Raw genomic sequence first — 15,295 nt, 5'->3', positions numbered from 1 at the left:
GAGGATAAATTATATTTTTAGGAAATAAATAAAGTTTTATTTATTTCAAGGGTTTGGGTTGAGGAGATATTTATTAAAACTTTTTTAATAAACATGAGGATTAATATTTAATCTTAATTAAATATTTTGAGTTGGGATTAGGGGTAGGAAATGATGGGATTAGCCTTTAATTAAAATTAAAGAAGGATTAGAAGATTTTGGAAGAGGTTAGTGGTCTTAAGGAAATTGGCCAAGTTTTGGGCAAAAAATAAATTTTTTATTTATTTTGGATTTTTTGGTCAATTTATTAATTAAATAATTAATAAATAAGGAAATAATGTTTAAATAAGATTTAAACATTTTTGGGAGGGATTCCTTAATTAAATATTTTTAATTAAGATAAAGGGATTTAATGGCATAAAAATAAATAAATAAATTAAATAATTAATTAATTAATAAATGATGATGTCATCAAGAATTTTTCAAAAAATAAAAATACTTTATTTTCTAAAGGTATTTAGGTGTCTACACTCCTATTGCAGAACATATGAAAAACAAGCAAGAACACAATCAGACAATGCTGGAAATTGCCTCTGCACTCAGCTATTCTAAATTTGATGATATCAAAGGATGTGATACTGCATTCAAAATGTGGAAAGCCCTATCAGACATCTATGGAGGAGATCAGAATGTACAAAGAGAAAAAAGAGAAAGTCTCAGAAGAAAGTTTGATGACATGAAAATGGAGGAAAATGAGAACGTTGCTCAGTATGGTGCAAGAATAAAGGAAGTGGTAAGTGCAATAAGATGCTTGAGTGGTTAATTGGATGAAGATACTATTAATAGTAAGTTCTTAAGAACCTTGCTTCCTATCTATGCTATTAGAGTATCAGCAATACAAGAGCTAAGATGTATACCAGGAAATAATCTAAGTTTTGAAGGTATAATAGGTAGACTCATTGCATTTGAGTTATCTAATTTTGACAAGTACAGACCAGAGAATGTTGAATCTGCCTTTAAGGCCAAGTTATCAGTGAAAGATGTTGAACAGGTGAAATCAAAGAAAGGAAGAAAAATGAAGTATGTATCCAGTGACAGCAGCACTGATGAGGAAGATGTGGAACAATTGGAAGCATTGCTTGCTAGAAGATTTCACAGAGGTAAAGAAAAATTCAAAGGTAAGAATCCTATCATTTATTTCAATTGCAATGAAGTAGGTCATATTGCTGCCAGGTGTACATAGAAAAAGGATTACAAGGAACGCAACAAAAAAAAATTTAGAAGAGATGATGACACAAGAGATTACAAAGAAAAAGGTAAGAAGTGTTACATTGTTGAAGAAAATTCTGATGACAATGATGATGAAGTTGTTTATGTAGCCATGAAGGATCAATCTGATGAAGAAGAACCCACATCACTGGTAAAATGTATGAACAAGAATGACAGGTGGATCATAGACAGTGGATGCTCACATCACATGGCAGGAGATAAAAGTAAGTTTGTTAACTTTACTCAGTATGATGGAAATAGTGTTAGATTTGTTAATGATGCTCCATATCAAATCAAAGGAAAAGGTTCCATTAAGCTCACAGAAAAAATTTCATGTGATAATGCATACTATGTTGAAGGATTAAACTACAATTTACTAAGTGTCTCATAGTTAGGCAATATAGGATGCAAAGTGGAATTTGGAAACAAAACTGCAAAATCCTATGATACTGATGGTAAACTGATAGGAAAAGGAGATCAAACAAAGAGTAATTTGTTTTACCTTGATATGGATGATGTTTCTTGTTTTATTGCAAAATTTGATGATGAATGGTTATGGCATAGAAGATTATGTCATGTCAACTTTGACAATCTGGTCAACATCAGTAAAATAAAGAAAGTCAGAGGTTTACCAAAATTGAATAAGCTTGATAATATCATGTGCAAACAATGTCAGCTAGGAAAGATGACTAAGTCAAGTTTCAAGAGCAAAAACTATACATCTAAAGAAGTACTTGAATTAGTTCATACTGACTTATGTGGTCCAATGGAAGTACAAAGCTATAGAGGAGATAAATACATAATTTTGTTTGTTGATGACTATTCTAGGATGATGACTGTTATGTTCTTAAAATGAAAATTTGATGCTTTTCAAATGTTTAAGTGGTATGTGGCTAGAGTTGAAAAGGAAACAGGAAAAAGCTTGAAATGCCTAAGATTAGCCGAGGTGGTGAATTCACATCAAATGAATTCGAGAGATTCTGTAATGATAAAGGAATCAAAAGACAAACGTCAGCTCCTAGAACTCCCCCACAGAATGGAATTGCTGAAAGAAGAAATAGATCTATGATTGACTATGCCAGAACACTAATGATGAAAAAGATTGTTGCTCTAAAATACTGGAGAGAAGCTATAAGTGTAGCTGTTCATACACTAAACCGAGTACAAGTCAAGAAAGGTACAAATATAACACCTTTCGAATTATGGTATGGTCACTCAACCAATGTAAAACATTTCAAAGTATTTGGTTGCAAATGCTTTATCTTTAAAGATGCTAGAAATGGAAAATTTGATGCAAAAAGCGATGAAGGTATATTTCTTGGTTACTCCACTAGAAGTAAGACATATAAGTGTTTGAATATTAACACTAACAAAATTGTGGAAAGTGCAAATGTAAATTTTGATGAGCACACAGAATTCCTAGCTAAAGAATAAAAAAGAATAGATGACTATAGAACCTTTGTGTTTTCTTATAAAGGAATGACTATTGATGAGGATGATGTCAATCAAATTGAAAATCAACAACAAGTATCAGTTTCAGCCGAGTCACAACCACTGAATACCGAGTTGCATTTAGAAGCTGAGTTGCAAAATGAAGAAAATGCACAATCTAATTCTAAAGACAATACACATGATGAAGAACAACCTGACAACGAAGGGCATAGTGATCCTGAATCTGAAAGATCAAACATGGAAACAAGGACAAAGCCAAGATTATCTAAATATGTAAAAAGACATCACCCTGCTGAACAGATAATTGGTGACAAAGATGCAAGACCAATAACAAGGAACAGAATAAGACATGAATCATGTCTAATCAGAAAATCTGAACCTAAGACAGTATATGGTGCATTACAAGATGATGACTGGTACAAAGCTATGGAAGAAGAAATTGATCAAATAAAGAAAAACAAAACCTGGACTTTGGTTCCTAGACCAACTAACAAGAATGTGATTGGCACCAAGTGGGTATTCAAAAACAAGCTATATGAGAATGGTGAGATTACCAGAAACAAAGCTAGACTAGTATGCAAGGGTTATGCTCAAGAAGAAGGAATAGACTATGGGGAAACATTTGCCCCTGTTTCTAGAATGGAAGGAGTAAGAACTTTACTTGCATATGCTGCCTACAAAGATTTTAAAGTCTATCAGATGGATGTAAAATCTGCTTTCTTAAATAGTATACTAGAAGAAGAAGTCTACATTTAACAACCAGAAGGATTTGTTGATGAAAACAATAGGGATATGGTGTGTAAGCTACATAAAGCACTCTATTGTTTGAAACAAGCACCTAGAGCATGGTATGAGAGACTTCACAAGTATCTAGTGCAAATTGGATTTGAAAGAACTGATGATAACAACAATATGTATATCAAAGTAGAAGAAGATAAAGACATTATTGTATTTGAAATCTTTGTGGATGACATAGTGTTTGGTGGAAAGGAAGTTCTTTGCAAAGGCTTTGCTGACAAAATGAAACATGAATTTGAGATGTCTATGTTTGGAGAAATCAAATTCTTTGTTGGATTGCAAGTACATCAACTCAAAAATGCTATATTTGTGACACAATCAAAGTACATCAAAGAGATTCTTAAAACATTTGGATTGGAGGAATCCAAACTAGTCAGCACACCAATGGCAACAGGAAATAAGCTGTCCAAAAATGATGAATCAACTAAAGTCAATCAAACAATGTACAGATCCATGATTGGAAAACTACAATATGTTGTACATAGTAGACCAGACATAGCATTAGTAGTTGGAATAGTAGCCAGATTCTCTACTAATCCCAAAGAAAATCATCTCATAGCAGTAAAAAGAATAATGAGATATCTTAAAGAAACTGATAACTTTGGTCTATACTACAAAAAGAATGAAAAATTTGAGCTCAATGCATATACAGATGCAGACTGGGGAGGCAAGATTGATGATAGAAAAATCACAAGTGGAGGTGCATTATTTTTAGGCAAAAGGCTAGTTAACTGGACTACCAAGAAACAAACATGTACATCCCAGTCCACTGAAGATTCAGAATATGTAGTAGCTGCAGTCAATTGCACAAACATTGTATGGCTTACACATCTATTGAAAGGAATGAAAGAAGAGGTAACAAAACTTGTGATATTATATTGTGATAATACAAGTGCTATAAACATATCCAAAAATCCAGTGATGCATGTAAAAACCAAGCATATCACAATCAAGTATCATTATGTCAGAGAATTGGTAGAAGACAAACAAGTGAAGTTGGAATACATTCACACAAAGGAACAAACTATAGATATCTTCACCAAACCATTGCCCAAGGATGATTATGAATATCTTAGAGGCAAGTTGGGGGTAATACCCCTAACTCAAGTAGTTTAAAGCAACAAGGAAGCTTCCCTGCATCACCAGCAAACAAATCATTGAAATATCAGAATAGTGATGCAGAGGATGACAGCAGGAGCAGAAACTCCAAATAAGTCACAAGTATGGTGATAGAGGGAGAAAAAAAGAAGAAGCCAAAGCTCATATTTAGCATGATAAAGATGCTACATCTTTGGCATTTATGTCAAAGAGGGAGAAATGTGCAGAAACCTGATCAATATATAAGAAAGAGGGAGATATATGAGATCAGTAGTAAAAGATGCAGTAGCAAATAAATATAGCAGACAACGTATACAATCTTGGTGGTAACTAAGTTAATCAATTGATCAGTTTGGTTTGCCATCAATGCCAAAGAGGGAGATTGTTGGAAATGATTGAAATGATCATAAGAAAAGTTGTTGGAATGATATATGGAACTGGTAAAGAATGTTCTCAATCATTGTTTTGTCATTGATTTCAAACTTGCTACTTGCAAGAATGAAAATTTCTTTAGTGATCCAAATACTATCAATTAGTTGATTGTCAAGGAGGAGGCAATCAATAAGATGTAACTAGAACACCTAGAGAAAGGTTGAAGTTATGATGTTGTAATGAAGTACAAGGATCAACTAAGCCATTGATGAAAAAGTGTATTTGATGACATATTATAAGATACAGAGAATGGGCACACTGAAACATATCAAAGATGTAAGGTTTTAGCTAAGATATTTGTAAAGCTCAACTAAGTTCATTAGAGAGAAGGAGCCAAGAAAGCAAGTATTAGTCGAGAAAATTCCTAGTAAGTGCCGAGTAAACTTCAAGTGCCAAGCAAGTTCAAGTGCTGAGTAAACTTCAAGTGTCGAGCAAGTTCAAGTGTCGAGTGATATCGAGTGCTGAGCAGAGATAGGTGCCAAGTAACACAGAGATGTCGAGCACTAGTAAAACCAATAGTGCCAAGTAACACAGAGATGCTGAGCACCAGTAAAACCAATAGTGCCGAGTAACATAGAGATGCCGAGCACCAGTAAATCAATAATGCCGAGTTGCTGCATTATTTTGAAAATCAAAATTTTTCCAGATCTAAGCTGACAAGGTTGTTATCTAGAAGTTTGTGAATTAAAATGGAAGATAAGAATGATGAGCTGGTGGCACAGAACACCATGTAAAACATTTTAAGGATACAACTAACAAAGTTTAAAGATAAGAACAAGATATGAGGTAGATACATTGTATCCTACCTAATCCATTCAAAACCCTAAAATTGGAGAGGGAGAAATGAGCATAAAGGAAAATCAGATTTCTATTTAAGGAGTCATAAGTTAATGAAAAAAAAGAGAGAGGTGGTCAAGCATGAAAGCATGAAATGCTAAAGGAGGTGCTAAGGAGATAAGAGAGCATAGTGACTCTGTTTTAGTAAGAAGACCCCTGATATGGATGCATTGGTATAGTGAGTTAGAATACTCAAGGAGATGAAGCTTGAGAAGAAGTCAAGTAGTCAGAGCTGAAGTGATTGAAGCCGAGCATTAGGATTGAATTGAAAGTGTGATCTAAAATCTGCAAAGTATGTTGTAAGTTATATCAGATCAGAAGACCATTATCATTACTTTCTAGCAATTATAACAGTAATGTTTAAATCCTATGGACTTAGGTTGGTTTAATAGCCATGAGATAAATCCTTTAATAGGGTGACATTCCAAGTGAATGTTTTAAAGTTCTTTAACCAGGCCCATTCTTAACAGTTTGGTGAAATCCTCTAACAAGGTCACATTTAACAGTGTGTTGTAAGCCTTTAACAGGGTAGGCTTTTAATAGGGCATCACTTCAAAAGAGTGAGAATCAAGTAGCATGTTACTGGTAGTTTTTCCCAAATTGGGTTTCCACGTAAATCATTGTGTCATGTGTTGATCTTGCATATTTTATCTTTGCATTTTGTTTTACTGTAACTTGCTAATATGGTTGATTTAAAGTTTGGATGGATGAAAAGTGTATGAATTTATTAAAAGTGTAGAAAAAGTATTATTAGGACATTTGGACCTTGAATAACTGATTCAACACCCCCCCCCCCCCTCTCTAAGTTATTCTAAAGAATTCTAACAAGGATATCTAAGGTATTCATCCAAACACTTGTACCCATGACATTTACATTAAATAAGGAAGTCACCAAGTTTGACAATCACAATGAAGGCTTAATCCTGCCTTGTGTGATGTAGTCAAAGAAGAACTCCAAAAACTCTTGAATGTTGGTTTCATATATCCTATCTTAGATAGTAGGTGGGTAACTCCTTTTTTTTTTGTACCAAAGAAAAATAGTAAGCAGTGTACTTGTGTAGATTATAGGGCTTTAAATAAGGCTACTAGGAAGGATAATTTTCCATTACCCTTTACTAATCAAGCATCGAATACTCTTGGAAGGAGACAATTCTTCTCTTTCTTAGATGAATTTAGTGGATACAATCAAATTCACATTGCCTAAGAAGGTCAATACAAGAGAACCTTCACTTGCCCATTGGGAACCTTTGCATACAATGTTCTTCCTTTTGGCTTATGTAACACTCCTGTTACATTCCAAAGAGTGGTATTAGGCATCTTTGCTTATCTAGTTAATTCTTTTGTAGAAGTTTATATGAATGATTTTACTATCCATGGGAACACTTTTGAAGAAGCCAGAGATAACTTGAGGAAAGTACTTAGAAGATGTATAGACACTAACCTATCCCTAAGCCATGAGAAGTGTCATATGTTGCTAATTGAGGGAATTGTATTATGCCACTTAATCTCCTCAAAAGGTATCTAAGTTGGTCCCAAGAAGATTCAAATCATTTAGGACCTCCATACACCTTCAACCATAAAAGACATTAGGAGTTTCCTAGGACATGTTGGATATTATAGGAGATTTATTGAAAACTTTAGTAAGATTAGTTCCCTCTTTTTTCCTTGTTGGTCAAAGATGTTATCTTCAGTTGGACCCATGAATGTCAAAAAGCCTTTGAGACTATAAAAAACAAGCTTGTGATAACCCTTGTTCTTAGAGGGCCTAATTGGGATCTGCCTTTTTATATTCACACTGATGCTTCTAATTTTTGTATGGGAGTAGTACTAGGACAAAATGATGATAACCTCTACTATTCTATCTATTACATCAACAAGAACATTACTAGAATAGAGATCAACTACATGGTAACTGAAAAGGAATTTTTAGTTATTGTCTACACTATTAATAAATTTTGGCATCACATTACTAGTTATAAAGTGTTTATTCATATTGATCACTCAAAAATTTGATTCTTAATGAATAAACCAATGGTAATTGGTAGGGTTATTAGATGGTTTCTTTTATTACAAGAATATGATGTCACTATACTTGATAGGCTTGGCTGAGAAAATCTAGTTGCAAATGTTTTTATCCCAATTATAGTAGCCAAATAATAAACCTATTTTTGTTGATTATAAATTTCCTAATGAACAGTTGTTTTCCATTTTTTCCAAGAGTCTGTGGTATGCTAACATTGCTAACTTTTTGGTAATGCGTGAGTTCTTGCCTCATTTTTCTCCTTAAGGATGTTCGAAGCTAGTCAGCCTCAGTGGATAGTACACCTAGATCAATGGTTTTCTCTTCCAAATTGGCATTGAAAACATCATGTGTTGATGTATTCCTAAGGAGGATGCTTTTGATATTCTCCATGCTTGGGATATTGAATCTTGTGGAGGATACTTTTCCACTCAAAGGACTTCTCAAAAGATTCTTACTGCAAGATATAATTGGCCTACACTCCATAAGGATTTCAAATGTTCATCATGTCGATTAGTGCCAGTAAATGGGTTGTACTACATGATCTAATGAAATTCCACTCCATCCTTAGCTCTCTATTGAACCTTTTAAAAAGTGGGGTCTCAATTTTGTAGGACCTACCAACCCACCTTCTAACAACAAGGAATATAGTCTTGTTTGTATAGATTATGTTAGAAAATGGATTGAAGTGGTTGCACTTAAGCATGGGCATGATACCAAGGTTGTTGAATTCCTATATTTTAGGATATTCACTTGATTTGGTGTTCCTTAGGAGATTACTATAGGTCAAGACCCTAGTTCACTTTAGATATCATTGCTTCATTAGTCAAACAGTATGAGATCATCCACTAGAAATCATCACCCTATCACTCTTAAGGAAATGGACAAGTAGAGGTCATTGATCAAGAACTAGAGAATATCCTTACCAAGGCTATTTTACTTCATAAGAATGATTGGGTCCACATGGATTCCTAAAGCCATGTGGGCCTATCACACCACGTGGAAGACCACTATTGGTCTAACTACTTATGAAATGGTTTATGCTAACAAGGTCATTCTTCCTATTGAGTTTGAGATTAAGGCTCCACTCATTGAATGAATTTTTTTAGGAGGCACTCCTCTATAACGAACTTTTTTTGAATTAGTAAGTACTATGGCATGACAAACACATCCACCAATGTTCCTTCCAGCCAAGGGATTGTGCACTTTGTATAACTCTTGGTTTCAGGATTCCAAAGGTAAATTTCATACTGTTGGCCAAATCACTATGAAATTGCACATGTATTTGATAATGGTATTTTTCATCTCTATATTATGGACTTTGAATGTCATTAGCTCCTCGTTAGTGGTCATCGACTCAAATTATACTGGCAGCCTCTTTCGAAAGAAGCTTTTTTTTTTCATTGCCAAAGAACTAACTATGGTTCCTTTTGGCCTCCTTCAAACCTAAAAAATTATAATATTTAAAAAAAGACATAAAAGATACAACAATGAAAACCAACCTCCTAGCTTTGTTAGCCAAATTTGAGTTGAAAACTAGCTTTCCAATGGCTCCTAGTTGTAATAAGTCTGATTATGAAAATTGATGTTCCAGCATAATTGGGTACTCTGGGGTAGTTTGGGGCTGAAAAATGAGTTCTCAATGGCCCCCTATCATTATCAATAATCTAAAATTAAAAATTAAAAAAATTAAAAAATAAAAACATATATATCTCCCCATCTGATTCTTTTTGCCATGGGAACCTGCCTCATTACATCTTATTTTGTGACAAGACCACTTGTATCTTTCTATCACCTTCTCTAATCTTGGATGCTATTCTTTTCTGGTTTCTTTTGCCTCTCATCTCACATGTGACTATATATTTTTTCTTAGTGATGGTTCACATGCATGATGTGGCATCCTATCTACTTTGGTAGACCAACTCTCTCATTGGGCACTCACATGTCTACTGGAATTGCACCTTCTTCTAATCGGCAGACCATCAACTAGGTTGTGCATTCCCAACATCATCATTACTACCATTTTTGTAAATATTATGATAGGATAAGTTACTAAGAGGGGAGGGATGAATTAGTAAAACTTATAGAACTTAATCCTTAATTAGCAATTAATCCTTCATGTGTGTTTTGATCGAGTTGCATGCATGAGAAATTGAAAACATTAAAATGTAACACTTTTGACACACAAGTTGGTGACCTAAAAACCTTCCAAATAGAAAGTAAAACTGGGGTGGGGATGATACCCATAAACTTTAGTATGTTAGTATAAAGATGGCCTATTAAGGCTTACAATGATCACTTCTGATGATCTTCCCTATTAGGAGCTATAAGGACTACTAGGTCCACCTTACAAAAGGATTTACAAACATACAATGAAGTATGCACTTTGTAAAGAGATTTACATAAGATTTTTAGGTCTACCTTGTTAAAGGATTTAACTAATCTACCTATTAGGATGAAGCAGTAGCTAATTTCTGATCTATAACTTGGTTTGTTGAATGAGATTTCTTTGAGTGTAGAAATCACCATGTTGTGATAGATAAATCTTTGTTGTTCCTTATACTGTTGTAGCCTTTTTAATTTTCTCTTCTACTCTTCTCTAATTATTACATTTCTTCTATATCATATATTGGATGTGATACAATATATTACATATATACCAATCCAATTAAAAAATTACTAAGCTGGCCATAATACAAGTTAACACAAAAATCACAAAGTTGGCCCAAAGTGTAGAAACTTGAGTTCTATAAACTAGCTCAGTGAAGTTCTGATACTCGACATCCACTATCAATTCTTAGCATCATCATGCACTAAGTAGACGTAGAAGCTCGATCCATATTGATAACTTCCAAGTAGTCTTGAACTCGATCTACACTAGTGATTCAGTGAATATTATGAAACTCAAAATATAAATTGAATCACTCAATTCACACTACATAGCTTGATCAATGCTATCACTATGAGCTTGGTATAAACTAAGTCACTTGATTGACACTAAGTAGCTTAGTTAATACTAGACTCACATCACATTAACTGTGAACTTAGTAAGCACTGCACAACTTGGTTTACACTGATAAACTCAACATACATCGAGATGCTCTATTTATACTACTAATCGACAACTTTGTAGTAATTGCTCGGTGCAAATCAAAAATTGTCGAAGGGACTTGGTAGCAACTGTAGAACTCGAAAGCAACTAAAATGCTTGGTTAACATTGTTAACTATATAATATGCTCAATAGATAGTTACAATGGGAATGAGTGTATGTCACTAATAACAAACATGACTAAAATGTCAACAATCTCCCCCTTTGGAATTAGTGACAAAAATACTTATCAATCAAAACTGAATTCAAAAAGAAATGTTCAAGAACACCTTTGTCCATCATGTTATGTCTCCAACTCAGTAGAGTATATTGTTTTTGAGATTTTTAATTTTTTTTTTGTAAGAGATGTATTTATGTACATGAATAATATGGTAATTCTCCCCCATACAGTATACTATACATCTGATATATACATTTTCTCTAAAATCTTCAATCTTTTCCCCCTCTTTCCAGTCTTCTCCAATCTTCTCCCCATTTTTGACATTAATTCTAAAGATTTATGCTATATATTCTATATAGTAATGTCAAAATGTGACAAGAAATTTGAATGTACCTTCAAGATAAGTGCCAAAGTCTTGTCCCAATTGTCTTGCAACACCTTTCATGTGTGCAATGCAATCTGCACTTTTGCTTCCAATTCTATCATATGGTCTGTAATGAAGAAGTTGTTGTCATGGATGAGTGTTTTAGCATGTGCAATGTGTTTCTATAATGCATGCATGTTTAGGAGAATCATGTTTTGAATATCTATCAATGTAGCTCTTATTCTTGCCTCTTCTCTCAACAATTTTTCTTGCTTATTAGTTAGAAATTTGATCTTGTTGAAGTGGACAGAGCTTGATCTCAGGTCAAGTTGCAACTGTTGTACACTTTCCTTTAGATCCTCATTAATCTTTGACAAATTATCTCTTCTTTCCTTAGTGAAGATTGATGTATCACAAAGTTTACCAAAAAGTAAAGATACATTACTGCAGGAGGTCTCTAATGAGCCTAGAATAGTAGATAATTTTACTTGATGAATAGAAATTTGCTAAGCAATAAGTTCCAAAACTTTATTCTCAAATTTCTTCTCAACTCTTTACGAAAATTTCTTTTGTCCATTCAAATCTTCATTATATCTTTGGACTGCCTCTGCTAGCTGAATCAAAATTGGTTGATAAGTATCAAGCTCAATGCCTAGAGCTTCTACTAGGATATCCTTAGCATCCTCAATTATTTTGAATTCCTTGTTCCTTTCCTCTCTAATCATTTACTGCTTAGCTTTATATTGAAGAATTTCACCAAAAACATGCATCTGATTAGGATTTAGATTAGAGATGGCCCAATTAGGAATGATAATCTCCTCATCGACATCTATGTCTTCTTCCTTGTCTTTTCCTTTTCACAAAAAATTTATGCTCGGTTGAGGCTTGGTCTGAATTGTCCTTGCACTTATTGCTTGCATGGTATGAATGGAAACAACTACAAAAATGGTAGAACTTGCTGAAAAAGTGGATACTACAATCATTTTTGAAATAGCTATAGAAGAAATACCTTGATAGCCAAAATTGATGTAGAGGGAAGATCTTGTTGCTCGGTAGATGAAGTGCTTGCCACTTCTATCAATGAAGTACTAAGCTAGATAGGTGCAAAGATTGATTGAGTGTTTGTGCTTTCAGTGCTAGTCACAATCAATCCTACTAAATTTGTCTTTGGGCTTGGTGTTTTCAATGTTTTACTTGGGGAATGAGGAAGTGAGACTATGATAGCTGCAATAATCTTTACTAGGCTAGTCTCCTCAATATCTTGTACATCTGGTAAATCTTCCTTAGTAGCTTCGTACCCCTGTTCTTCTACATCATCTACATAATCAAAATTAGTGACTTCTTCATTATAAATCTCTTCATCTTTCTCTTGTTCATCTCATCATCATCTTTGTCACTTACACTGACTACAAAATCACCTATCTTGTGAAGAAGATAAACATTCGTCCATGTTTTTTTAGCATTCTTCACAACATGCTCAATGTCTTTCAATAATACAAGACAAGTGTTGAATCTCAAAGTTAGCTTTTCTTCATTTTTCTTTAGAGATTTCTTAACCTTCTTATCATCCAACTTTGGCATGAGTTTCCTTAGGGTCTAATCATATATATCTTTTGTAGTTTTCATGGCATTCTCCCATTTTGGCTTGACTTTCTCCATTAAAACATTAGGAACCTACTAAGCTAGCTAGTCTAGGGAGTACTTTCACTTACCCATTTTAGTTATTAATAGTTCTTCTATTTTATTTTTCTCATATGCAGTCCTAGACTCATATTTCAATGCCTTGAAGTTTTTTATGCCAGATCCTAATTCTAATTCTTTCATCCTTTCCTCAAAGGTGGGTGGAGACCTCTTGAAGATTATATCTCCTCCTTATTTATCTGCTTTCTTCCTAGATGATCTTCTAGTAAACAAAATAGTAGATGTCTTGGCAGGCTTGGTAATAATTACCTTACCTTTCTTCTTTAGTGGCTCTTCTTCCTCTGACATTTCTTCATCTTTTTCTTCTTCATCAACTCCTTTGCCTTAAGTCAACAAAAGAGTGGAACTAGTTTTCAGTTTCACAATTCTCTTCTTGCCCTTGTTGACTGCCTGAGGGAGTTTGATTTCCAATTTTATTTTAGCATTTGCCTCATCATAGGTGCAAGAGTATGTAGCTTTAGGATCAACAAGATCATTTATCAATGTCTCAATTATATCTTTGGTTTCATCAATATTTACCTCATATCCTAGAGGTTTTACCCATACTATCCTTAGCCTAACTACTTGAATGTATACTTTGTCACTATCAACCATGAAACAAACATCATTTTTGTAATTTTCAACTAACTTCTTTGGAATCCTAAATATATTATTCATCTTTTCTTTGAATGCATCAAAGTAATTATCCATAATACTTGCATAGTTCTATCCTATTTCAGCAATATACTGAATAATCTAATAAAGAATGGGTACATCTTTCCTCCAAACTATAGTACATTTTGATGGGAAGAACTTATGAACATAGAAAAATAAACAAGTCAAGAGTGAACCAAACTTGCATGGAATTTTCTTGGAAGTTCTAACGCTCTCCACATTCTTGTTGAACTAGTTCAATTGTAACTCGGCAAGGTCAAGTGACATGTTATTCTTGACCACCTTGTAGGCTAAATCAACTACTTCACAAGATACGTTATTCAACTTGTTTGAGCTATAGAATTTTTGAGCAATGGCATGTATGCCAAACTTAATTCCATATTAGTGAAACAATTGATCTTCATTCCCCTTCCATCCCACTCAATGAGGGTTTTCTTCTCTAGTTCAACCTAACCAACGGTTTTAGTTAGTTTTGCCTTTGCCAACATGGGAAAACTAGTGATCATATGGATCATCTTCTTAGTTATCAAAACTAGTTGTTCCTACCATAGTTATCATATGGATGATTGTGCTCCACTCAGATCTAGGGTTTTCATTTCATGCCTTAAACCAACATGTCTAAACCTCTCTTTGTTTTATTGCTAGTGGATGCCTTCTTTGCTCGATAGGGTTTGATAGAATATGAAAACATTCAATAAAAATTCACTCAAATTGATTGAATGCTTTACACAAATAGCTCTCAAAAATTTGCAGTGAGAAATGACTTCAATTTCATCCTTTTTCATCAAATTTCACCATAAATTCCTTGTATGATTGTTTACTTAAGTGACAGACTATTATCCACTTCAGTTGCATTAAATACTCAGTAGAGTCTTCCATGACTCAATAACCACTTAGAATTTAGTTACTCCTAACCTTGCTTGGTAGGGTCTACAATTCAACCTTGCTCAATAAGGATAGTAACTTGGTAGTGACTGTCATCTCTTACTCGATGATCCATTTACATCTTTAATGCTGATATGGATCTTTTGTCTTGTCAACTTGAACTAATATTAGATGTCTTCTTCAGTATCCTAGTTCTAGTTCTCCTTTGAGAAATCAAGTGGGAATATTGGAGTCGCCCAAATCTTGAGTGACTTGATCATCATTGCTTGGAATTACATTCTTTGTAGACTTTGGAACCCATTGATGTCTCACTTGCTTTATGATGTTATCATCTTTTGCCTTCTTTTCATCTTTAATTCTTCCAGTATTCATACAATTCTTGGCAAGATGATCAAGTTTTTTAAAAATGAAACATATTTTCGTACTATCTCATTCCCTCATGTAATGTTTTTCACAATTCATTCCAATGTGTCCAAATTCTCCACAGTAATGACACCTGCACCAAGTGTTATAGTCCCAACAAAATATAGATTCTA

Source organism: Cupressus sempervirens, chromosome 8 (genome assembly GCF_028749045.1).
Source record: "Cupressus sempervirens isolate cs-2001-9-10 chromosome 8, ASM2874904v1, whole genome shotgun sequence".
Lineage (NCBI taxonomy): Eukaryota > Viridiplantae > Streptophyta > Pinopsida > Cupressales > Cupressaceae > Cupressus > Cupressus sempervirens.
Note: the sequence above shows the minus strand (reverse complement) of the source record.